Source organism: Cibotium barometz, chromosome 20, assembly GCF_041138505.1.
Source record: "Cibotium barometz isolate CiBa-2024 chromosome 20, ASM4113850v1, whole genome shotgun sequence".
NCBI lineage: Eukaryota > Viridiplantae > Streptophyta > Polypodiopsida > Cyatheales > Cibotiaceae > Cibotium > Cibotium barometz.
The window spans coordinates 51,417,519-51,430,293 of record NC_141065.1 but is presented as its reverse complement, the minus strand read 5'-3'; positions in this window follow the sequence as shown (position 1 = coordinate 51,430,293).

Sequence of the window (12,775 nt, the reverse complement as noted above, 5' to 3'; positions counted from 1 at the left end):
TTCCTCTAGCTTCGCCTACTACAGACCACTCCATCTACTACCCTACTGCATTCCTGCTAGGAGAGACAATGTGCACCTTCCTTGGGACATTTCTTAGTGGGCTAAGCTTGAATGCTCTGATACCAATGTTGCATGCACAGAAGCCTTTGTTGTACTGATCCATAGCCCTAAGCTTGATTAAGAACAAGATACTAATTTAAACATAATTAAGACAGAGAAGAGAGAGATTGGTGTCAGGGTTTTCTGTATTTTAATATGGTACAAAAAGGTTACATAAATGCTTGTACATGTGTGGGCCTTGGTCAGCCCCAAGGGGTTACCTTGGCACTTCTACATAACTTCTACTGATGCTATAGAATGAGTGAGTGCCGAATTGAATTGGTGAAATGATTGAATTATTGGCTTTTGCTTATATATATGTGTGGGACACCAACCGGCAAGTTCCCTTGTTGTCGACTTGTTGTGGACAAGATCCCTTTGCATAAGTGCTGAATTATATAATGCGCTTTAACTGCCTTATGTTCTTGCCACCTATTGTCATGCCAGGAAAACTGGCTGCATACTGCACAAGGCTGCTGCTAGCCAACATGATGCTGCTGCCAACCTGACAGATTCATGCATTCCCATGCTAATGCTAGTGGTGATGATGCTATCTGATGTTGATTAATTATAGCTTAATTGCTAACTAATCAAGGATTAAGAATGTTCATGTTGAAGATTAGCCACCATGGCACGGGTGTGTATGTGACACAAGATGACGTGCCTAGGTGATAGCTTCCGCACTTATGTTACTGGCTAGGTTGGTGAGATTTTGGGTGATATGCATGTCACCATCGATTATCCTTGCTGGTTACTTTTGACATGTGTCCCCTTTAAATCATAAATTAAAGGATTCATTGACTTGGAGGATAAGAACCAATCCTCCATGAGCCCACCTTGATCCCACATATGTACACATATCAAAAGTCTCCAAAGTCCACCTAGGATTGAATGGTTCTTCTAAATTATGTATCTTCCGCATGCTCTGCACATGCCATCCACACTCTTCCACATGCTTTCCTCCCTTTTCCTTATGTGGTGAATGCTAACAAAAAAGTATACAAGTGAGCTATGTAAGCAGTAAGGTCCACTTTCATTTTCCACATCACTAGGCAACACAACCATACCAAAGTACTTATAAATCATACTTATAAAGATGCATTGTCATAGATGCTAAAACCTTAGGGAATACAAATAATTGGTAGAAAAGGACCGTTATCAGGGAAGCCATGAAGCTGCCATGCCATCATTCTGTTGTAGGCACCATATGCTTCTAGCTTCCGTCATTCCACTATGGGCCTTGTAGGCCTTATGAGGAAGGCATCATGACATCCTTCCATGGTGGGCCCAGCCATCGTATTAACACTCCAATGTGGGTTGTTCCACCACAAGCTTTATGAGCACCTCACTATGCCGATAATCCCATGAGATTCATGAACACCTCACGTTGCGGCAGCTGATAATCCCATAAGATAAATGAACACTCCATGAGATTCATGCCGATAATCCCATGAGATTCATGAACACTCCACTGTGGGTCCCATGGGGGCATTATATTATGCAAGAGATTTTTTGTAGAACCTCGATGACTTCAGAATTTGGATTTGCAATCATTTTGGGACCCGTTTTTTGCTTTGCAAGTTTTTTCGTAATGTACTCTATGAGTGTCGATTTTGACTGTGTATGCCCAATTTCTAGTTCGGTACAAAGTTACAAGGTAAAAATGTGGGTATAGGACAGTATATGTAGAGAATCTGAGATTTTGCAGGTTGTTCGATAATCTATGTAGAGAATCTAAGATTTACAAGTTGTTGTTGGTGGATGTATATTTGTGTGGCTATTTCATATACATTTACAATATAACATGTGCATAGTACTGTTTTGTTAGAGATTGTAGGTTTGCTCTATAAGTGTAGAAGCTTTTGCAAATCAGGATGACTAATTTCCTTATGGAAAAAGGATATTGAGAGTTCAACATGTGATGAAAAGGAGCTAGAGATTGCCGAAGAAAATCCTGCCACATAGAAGGTGCAAGCATATATAGCATGGCATGAATGAGCCCATAAAGATGCTATACCGGTTGTTGTCTATCAATGTGAGATAGACTCTATGATTGTGCATATAAAGGTGCATATACAGGATGCACAAACACCTAAGGACACTTGGGACACCTTGGTGAATATGTATAATACAAATACTCAAGCTCAAAAGATGCAGCTAAAACAGGAGCTACATAATGTAACTAGAGGGAAGCCAAGTATATACGTGATTACTTGGTGAAGGTTAAAGGGCTTGCAAATACCCTTGCTTCTATTAGATCACCACTGTAGATGACAATGATATGGTATCACTGACCTTGCATGGTCTTATCAAGGCATATAATCAGTTTCACACCTCCATTAGAGTTTAAGAATGGAGGACCTCACTATGTACAAGTGTATAGTAGGTAGCTTGATCTACATGGCCATTACTAGGCTAGATTTGAGCTATGTTGTTAGACTTCTGAGTCCGTTTATGCACCTCCTCCCCCCACAGCAAGAAGCCACACTTGGATGTGGCTAGAGGGATCTTAGATACATAGAGTCCACTATTAATTATGGACTTTTTTATAAGATTGGTAGAGAGATACAATTATACGGGTCATGTCTCCTCAGACATGAGATCTCCAAAAGCGGCATTATATTTTCTTTTGGGAGTACTGTTGTAAGCTGGAGCAGCAAGAAATCATTAAAAGTTTCCTTAACGAGTCCAAAGGTAGAGTATATGGGTGAGGTAGCTTGGTTTTAGAAGCTACTTAGTGATATGGGTGAGCTCGTAGATAGAGCCATTGTCATTTATTATGACAACGTGAGTAGCATACAACTAGTAACCCACTCTATCATGCTAGGACGAAGCATATTAAGTTGCATAATAATTTTGTGAAGGAGGAGTTCTAGAAAATGATGTGAATCTAGTATATCTTAGCACAGAGGATTAGGTAGCTGACATCTTCACAAAGACATTGGGTATAGAGAAGTTTAGGAGCTTACTTAGAGTGTAGTGTGTGGAGTTGAGATCGAGGGGGAGTGTTGAGATATCAAGCGCAACAACTAGTGCTGCGGGGTAGACATTGATGACCCACGTGGGTCATAGCTTTCGTACTTATACCACTAGCTAGGTTGGTGAAATTATGGGTGATATGTGACCAAGGTTTTGGTGTACTAGAGTTATGGCATAGTTATAGTGTCAACTCATGTAATTAGGTTCACACTATGGACCGACCTCTGTATATTATAGTAGCCGAGTGCTTTCCCTTATTGTATGTACTCTTTTCTCTTTATGTTATGGTTATAGGGAAGAGAAGAGAATAGAAGAAAATTCAGCCATCCATCTCTCTTGTGTGCTTGTCTACTCTTTTGTGTGTATTTTTATTTACAAGGATCTTAAGCTCATCCTCTCCCCCGCATTCTTCTCAAATGGTACATAGCATGCTTAAAGGGAAATCCGAATACCTTATGGGCCAAGTCAATTAACATTGTAATGCATATTCTTAACAAGAGTTACACAAAGGCAGTGACACCTCAGGAAGATATGCAAGAAATATGAATACCTTATGGGCCAAGTCAATTAACATTGTAATGCATATCCTTAATAAGAGTTACATAAAGGCAGTGAAGGGCATGACACCTCAAGAAGATTATGCTAGTAAGAAACCTTTAGGTGCATGTAATTTGGAACATCTGGTTGTGACTATTTGGTGCATGTTTTAGACTCATCTAGAGCCTTTAGTTGTATGTAATTTGGAAAATTTGGTTGTGACTATTTTTTGCATGCTCTAGACTCATCTAGAACCAAGTGGGATTACAAGAGTCAGACGTGTATCTTCTTAGGGTATAATATGGAGTTAAGCGGGGTTTCAACTATATGACCCAGAGGTTAAGAAGATAATTATTAGCAGGGTGATATGGTGTTTGTGGAGAACAACCTCATTAGGTGGAGAAGAAGGTTATGTACACACCACCCTTCAACAAAGATATATCCAAGTAGATGCAACCACCAACAGAAGAGGTGTAATCATTAGTAGATGACAAAGAACAAAAGTTTGCAGCACCACAAAAAGGGCTGTATCCTGAATGGATGAAGGAACTCTTAGGTGGGAAAGCTCTATTGATAATCAAGAAGAGCTAGTAATCCGTTCTCATATATCTAAGAGAATAGAGAAACAAAAGAGGGCATTCACTCACATTGTCAATATGGCCTTGAAATTTTAGATAATGAAAGTAGAGGAGACAACTAGTTTGCAGAAAGCATTAATAGATCCAAATTGGAGGTGGGCCATGTAATTAGAGTACATGACTCAAGTATGAGAAATCACACTTGGAATCTTATGGATTGCCCTATAAAATGGAAGGTTATTGGTAATAACTACGGTTGGAAGTCCAAGTACAAGTCTAATGGTACATTGGATAAGTACAAGATAAGGCTAGCAGTTTGCACATGTTGAAAGATTACTATCCCCTTCTTTCTGTAATTCAGTGCTTATTATTGTGAAGATTCTTCTTCCACTATTGTGTATTCTTACATCATATCATAGCTTAGACTCTAGGTAAAGCTTATTTTGGTAGCGGCTATTTGAAGGTAGATTTGGAGTAATCGCCCAACATACAAATAATGCAATTGCATAATACGATGGCTTATTACTCTCCACTTCTTTTTGTAATCCAATCTTTATTATTGTGAAGATTCTTCTTCCTTTATTGTGTATTCTTACATGGTATCATAGCATAGACTCTATGTAAAGCTTATTTTGGTAGTTGTAGCTGTTTGAAGGAAGATTTGGAGTGATGGCCCAACCTACAAATAATGCAATTGCATAATACAATCGCTCGTACTATTCTCCACCTTTTGGTGATGGGAGCGATGGGACAAATTATGCTCTTTGAAATTTCAAGATTAGCTCCATTCTTGAGTCATATAAGTTGTTGAAAACCACAATAGGGATTGATGTAAAGCTAAATCCTACTCTAGATCCAACAAATCCATTACACACCATACCACCAAATCATGCTCTTACTTTGGCATGGAGGCAAAGGAATTCAAATACCCTATGTGCCATCATCACCAGTATCACTGATTCGGTGAACATGATTCATCATACTACCATAGCTTCTTAAGAACTAGTATGGGATAAGGATACAAAGCCAATTATCATTATCTTGCAATAGAAAAGCATTCTAAAGGAGAAGCTCTTGTTTGAGGTAATAGTATACTATATGATTATATAGGGAGGATTCCCAATGCGTTATTGTACTGATTATTGGGCATGTTACAAAGTTGGCAAAAAGTAGACTCCATTGCTTGGTGAAAAAGGGTTTTCATGGCTATCATGGCCGAGTTTAGTGAGTCTGCATGGATGGGAATGTTGAGGCCAAGGTGGTGCCATGAGGTCAAGGAAATGATACTCCTCGTCTCCCGGTAAGAGTGTGGAATTCACGAATAGGTGACACCAAGTGGCCAGGTAGGACACAACCAAATGGGATTCAATATTTTATCCATTCAAAGACTATCAATAACTTATACAAAGTTTTGGCATATATGGCATACAAGAAGATGAATCTTCTATAATACCCTACATGGCCCATGAATCTCTACATCCCCTTGTAAGTCATGAGTGGTGGTAGCTCAAAGATCACTCGAATCCTGTTCTCATATGTGGAGATGTCGTTCTTGGAGAAAATGTGTGAGGATGACACCATGTTTAACCCAAAATTAACATTCGATTGGTTTTAATGAGATTCTAGAGAGTTAGCATCTCTCAAAGAATAGCCAAAAGATGACTAAGATACTCTTACACTTGGAGTGCATGCTTAGGTCACCAATGAACATCTCTAAAAATCTTTGAAAGAGATCCTTGAAGTTTGTACACATCAAGCATTGGAAGGTGGCTAGGACATTGGTCAAGCCAAATGGCTTGACACAATATGTATAGGTTCCCATTTCAAGAAAATGCTTTATTGTATTCATTAGCTGGGTTGCTTTCTTGTATTACTCTTTCCAACATGTGGTATGTGTAAGGCAAGGGCGAGTGATCATGCAAACTATGGTGACATTAACCTTTTTGATGTTACACACTCTAAGCTTTCTGTTCTTTTTGGGAACAATCACTATCGGTGATGCCCACTTAGTGTTCTTGATCTTGTGAACAAATCTTGCATCAATGAGCTTGTTTAACTCTTCTTTAACCATTTGTTTGCACTTGGGATTCATCTGATATCGACGATGCCCACTTAGTGTGCTTGATCTCGTACACAAATCTTGCATCAATGAGCTTGTTTAGTTCTTCTTTGACCATTTGTTTGCACTTGGGATTCATGTGATAAGCTTTCTTTTTGGATGGTTTTGCGCCTTGATGTAGAGGGATGGTGTGTTTCACCACTTTTGGATGAATTCCCTTCATGTCATTGTATTTTCAGGCGAACACATCCTGAAATACTTTGAGCAAGGCTATCAATTCTCCTTCTTGCTGAGAGGTAAGGTCTTTGGCAATGAGCATGGGCTTCGGTTCTTCACTTGGGCTAGCAAGATTTACTTCTTTGTCTATGATGGGGCCATCATATGAAGTATGTGGCTCTCTTCTTGAGCCTTCTCACCATGTACCACTATGTCCTCGATGTTATAGGACTTAAATTACTTATGCACTTTCCTAAGATATTCCTCTTAAGACTTGGTGAGCTCTTTGAGTTTTGCTTCCTTCTCTGTGTTAGCCTTCACCTTATTGCTCGCTTTCCTCTAGGAAGTGCGGCAAAGCTTGGCTTGCTCGAAGCCTATTGGCGTCCTCTTATCACTTTTATAGGCCAATGTCTTGGTTTGAATGGTGACCTTGTTTAGGGCAGCTTCCCCTGTCAAGTGTAGGTTTCGTGTAAATCTATGGCCTCAAGCCAATGAAGGCTCATTTCCATAGGAACAAGATACCTCTCAGGATTTTTATACAATTTTTTCCTTCTTGACTGGGTGACTATGGGAAATGTAGAAGTTAATCCTTTTGTGAAGGATTCCTCGCTAGATCAATTACTAGCTATCCTTGGTTTGAAATCACAATTATCTCCAAAAAGGGATACTGCACCAAACATAAATAGGGAGGTGATTTCTTTCCCATCCAGTCGTGCAAACCTAGTTCAAAGCATTTGTGGAAGAGTGTCCATGGTGGTGGCCAAGACATGGACCCAATCCTTGGAGTCGCGAGGCTCTGGGAGAGACTCATAGTCCTGGTTCTCATCTTCACTATCCAAGAACTTGTTGACAACTTTACACATGTTGATCAAAGTAGTTCGCACAAAATTGTGTATCTCAGACTACTCATTGGCGCGAGAATGCCTCGACCCATGAGGGGATGAGTCTTCGTGTCTTTAGGTTTATCTTCAAGGATTGGTTTCCTTTGTGTATATAGATATAATTTGCCTCCCAACAATCATGAACTAGTATTGCTTCCCTCATATAAGGTCTTCTGTGCACAACCCTCTTCTCTAAAAATCCATCATTGTGTATGATCCTCTTCTCTAAAAATCCATTACACGAATGTGTGGTGGAAATTAATCCAAAGGTCTTGATTTTTGCATCTCTCACACGATGCCTATAGGTTTGGCTATGTTTCCATTGACAAGCTCACTAAGAGGCTTGTTCCGCAGACTTCCCTAGGCCTCCCAGCAATCCTTGGTGAGATAATGTTGACACCAACACCAGCATCCAAGATCGTGGAGATGATGAGGCCCTTGTAACATGATAGGTAACACAACATTCATTTGGTCATTTTCAAAATAGTGTCCCATCTTGTTGATGGCTGTCCTTTGGTTTTAGTTATGGTGGGAGGATGCTCAATGGGGCATGGCTTATCCTCCCCCTCCTAAGGTTTAGGTTTCACCATGTGGGCTCTTAAATTCCCATTCATCCAGTCTGATAATATCTCTCTAAAGTTATAAATTTCTTTGTAAAAGAGAAATTATTGGAACTTGGACCTCTAAGGACACTGCAGGGTATTTTTGGTAGTTTTTTGGAAGTTCTGGTAGAGAACTGTTTCTGCTCGAAATCTGGTTATTGCAGTGCATCAGTGTATTTTGGAAGTGCAGACAGGGTTTGCAAATGTATTGTTGATACTGGGTGTATGTACATGTACTCTGGTCACATTTGGTGACACACAGGCTATGCTGAAGTACCGCTTGCAGTTTACAGGAGATACTGTTGTATTACAGATTGCATACAAAAGTTGTCTTTTTGTAGGTTATTTGATTACTGCAGGAAAACATGTCTAACGAAATTAATTAGATTGTTACTGGAAGTTGGATCAGAATAACTTCCATGCCTAGAAGTTCAGAATGACCAATTTCCTAATGGGTGTAAAGGATTTTGGGATTATGTAGAAGAAGATAATGAGGAGCCTCCAGAGTTATCTGAGGAGAATGCCACTCCTACAAATATAAAGGCATTCAAGGATTGGAATCAGGGTGCAAGAAAATTCATATACTAGCTTTCAATTAGTGTCACAGACATTATGATAGGACACATACAGGATGCAAACACTCTAGTAGTTGCATGGCAGAATCTGGTTCAGATGTTCCAGACTAACAGAAAGGCAAGGAAGTTGCAGTTAAAGCAAGAGTTGCATAATGTGGAAAAGAAAAGCATGTCCATCAATGAATATGTCTTAAAGATCAAGGGCATTGTTGAATCCCTTGGGTCTATCAATGTATCAGTGGTGGAGGATGATGATTTGGTGAGTGTCTGTCTGAATGGGCTTGGCAAAGAGTACAAGCCATTCAAGACCTCCATTGCAGTTAGGGAGAATATTCCCAACTTTTGGGAGTTAATATCTATGCTCATCATAGAAGAAAAGGCTTTAGGTGAGGATTATTCTTCACAAAGCAAGAACACATTAGAACAAGCTGTCTACTCTAATTCAGGTAGAGGCAGAGGCCAAGGTGGTGGCCGACAAGGAAATCAAAATTCTCGACACAACAACAGTCCAATGATTCACACAACAGTAATCATACACAGGTGGAAGAGGCCAGTTTAGAGGCAGGGGGAGCCAAAGAGGCCGAGGTGGTTGCAAAGAAATCAAAATGCAAATAGCATAGAGTGCTATTACTGTGGCAAACCAAGACACATGGCAAGGATTGCTACAAAAAGCAGAATGACATTAAAAGTGGGAAGTTGTAGCAAGGCAACTATACATCATCTAGCAAACATGGAGGTGATGACAGAAGTGAGCAGCTGTTTGTGATGCAGCACATGCTTAGTTCCATAACAAGGGATGTGTCAAGATCTCAAGATATATGGTATGTGGATTATGGCGCCTCTAACCACATGACCAGTCATGCTAAGTGGTTTAGAGATATGTAGAAAATGGAAAAACCAGGTTATGTAGAAACAGGTGATGATATTGCGCATGTTGGTATAACAAGGGATGTGTCCGGATCTCAAGATATATGGTATGTGGATTATGGTGCCTCTAACCACATGACCAGTCATGCTAAGTGGTTTAGAGATATGTAGAAAATGGAAAAACCAGGTTATGTGGAAACAGGTGATGATATTGCGCATGTTGGTAAAGTGACATTGTCTATACAGGATGGAAAAATGAAGTACTTAGCTGATGTACTTCATGTTTCAAATATTACAAAGAACCTAGTTTATGTTGGACAAATGGTTGAGCAGGGTCTACAAGTGAGGTTTAATCCTCAAGGATGTTTTGTGGAAGACTTCAAAAATAAGTGTCGCTTGGTTACAAAGGGTAACAGAAATGGCAAGATGTTTACTTTGGATATGAACATGCCTAAGATAAAGGCAGCCATGTTTACTACGCATGGAATAGGTGTCATTGCAGATATTGACATATGGCACAAGCACATTGGTCATGTGAATGTACAGTACGACTGAAGTCTATACATGCCCAAAATATTACAGGTTTGCCAAAGTTTAAGGTTGATGTATGCATAAGGTATGTGAAGCATGCCAACTTGGTAAGTAGGCCAAACATGATTTCCCACATGAAAAGCATGTCAATGCAAGGCCATTGGATGTCATATATCAGACATACATAATGGGAAGATCATTTGCCACTACTACAAGAAGAAGCAACCTACAAGGGATCATGTGGTTGTTATGTGTATTATGTCATGCCTAGTGATGAGACCCTCGGTTAATGATACACGTGGGTAATCATTCACACACTGTGTAGGCAGGAACATCGAAGCAATTATTAGACAATACAAGAGAAATGGTGGAAAATGTGGTTACTAGTGTTGATAATAGGAATGCCGGTCCAAGAAGGGTGCAAATGTGTGTAGCCAAAGAATTGGTTTTGACATCATTGGTAAGGGAAGAGGGCCATGCAGAGCAGCTTGGAGAAAAGGAGTTCAGTGATGTGTTGGAGGAGCTTGGACCTCTAGTTGAAAATAATAACTAAGTATACATTGAGAAAATTACTTAAAGAGGTGGTTTTAGCTTATTTAACCAATTGTATATTGCAGGTTTTGCAGGTTAGTATCGCAAGCACTTAAGGGTCCTCCAATCGGGTCTTTTGGCTATGATGATTTATTGCGGTTGAAGAGGGATTGTACCTATGATTTCTTTCATGGAAGCAGATTTCTAGGCCAAGGGAGTGAATCTGATCGATGTTTTGTCTTCAAGATGTCAACAAAGGGACTGCATCAGGTGTTGATCTTGTAAATAGAATGAGGCGTTCTAGCAATGGTGATCTAAGGAGAGCTTGGATACAATTTGGCCACACGCATTGCATTTTAGATTGGGTGACAATGGCATGCCATGTGTACGATCCAAGGTAGCAAGGAATTCATTCATGAAAACACTATAATAGCATTAAATGTACATCATGTCATCACTTTTTTTGTTGTTTTTGTGTGGTAGCTTGCAAGAGCTTCTTATAGTAGCTACATGTGAAATGTAAGAGGAGGACAAGACCTCCCAAGTATTATTTTGGGAATGCTTGAATAATGACATAGGTGGTGACACATGGATTTGAGAAGGCCAATTTTTTTGGGTTCATGGTGGCAGATGAGGCCCAAGCAAATTGGAATGCCATAAGAGAAGTATACAATGAAGGGATAGAGATGAAGGGTCGAGAACGATCATGCTTGTTCCACTGGGCACAAAGCCTCCCTTCATACCACAAAGTATGTCATGAAAGTAGTCCAAGGTATACACAAGAACATGTGTGAGCAATGGCAAACGGCAACGACAAAAATAGTAGCACAAGCACAAGCTTGTGTCATCCGACAAAGGTGGCGAAGTGGCAATGTGAGTGATCGAGACATACCTGCTATGGACGCATGGTTCAGTTGGTGGGAAATTTGTATTGCCCATTGGGGCAATATAATGATTTATGTATGACTACTATCCCTATCTCTTATTAAGTTTGGGTTTAGGAAAAAATAACATGCGGAGAAATTATTGTCATTGGCTTATTTGAGTAATTATTGGAGATAGAGAAGAGTAGTGATCAAGCATGCACACCATGCACACCATGCTCGAGCATGCACACCATGCTCGAGCTTATTAGAATCCAAGCATGGAAGTTGGCTAGTCGGGGAGGGTTTCAAGCAAATAATATCATTATATGATGCTTGTGTTACAGACATGGACAATGCCCTCTTGCAAAGTGCAAAACAAAATTCTTACAACCTTGGCAAATACATTGGGAGCAGGGCCTAGTCTTGAGAAGCTTGTTGAAAGGGCAAATTTTACCACTCCTAGTTCAACATAGGTCATATGGACTATGAAAAGCAGCACTGCAGGTACTCCCATGTATAAGGCACCAACTCCTTTAAGTGGTGATTGAGAGTCAACAAGGCGTAAGAGGAAATCTTTTGTAGTAATTGATGTGGAGGATGATGCAAGCCATAAGCCAGAGTTCAATGTGCATATTTGAGATAGAAAACCAATTGGAAGACCTAGAAAGATTCATTTCTTAGATGAAGAGACAAGTGTGGGCAGTGAATCCACATATACTAGTGTGGTGGAAGCACCAATACATCAAACCTTCTGGGCAATTAGGAGGACTCGAGAAAATAGCAAGGTCAAATGTCTGGGGAATTTAGGAAGGATGGGAAAATGTGGGCGAACTATTGTGGGATGTGCAAAGGGGGCACCTACTCCCTCATTTTTTTCAACAAGGTCTCATGTGGCTGGGAAGAATAGTCAGATGATATGGTTTTGTAACACAGATGTAATGCACACATGGGCCATTGATAAGAACATTGATCATCCTCCACACAAAGTCCCTTTAGTTTGGGCTGTTTCAGAGGTTACTAAACTCTCAAAAGATGAGGTCAATGCATTGCTTCTTGTAGGTTTCAATTTGCAAATGAATAAAATGGAAGGAAAGATATCCTCCTCTACAATACAAGGAGTGAGCCAGGAGATTCGAAAAGAGGAAACGATAGCAGTAAATGTCACATCTCGAGAGAGGAGATGCATGAGATACAGGACTAATATCTCATAGAAAGCAGCAACAACAAGAATTAAAAGAGCTCTCAAAATGAAAGCAAGGGTAACACAAGAAATGGTGATTGCGTCTAAACAACATAAGGTTTTCACTGTAAAAACTTTTGGGGAAGGCATAGAAGTTGATGTTTATGATATACATATCAAAGGCCATCCAACATGCACTTGTCCAGATTGCATGGGAAGGATTGAAAAGAGGAACCCATATCTTGCATGCAAGCACCTATACTTTGTGTACCTG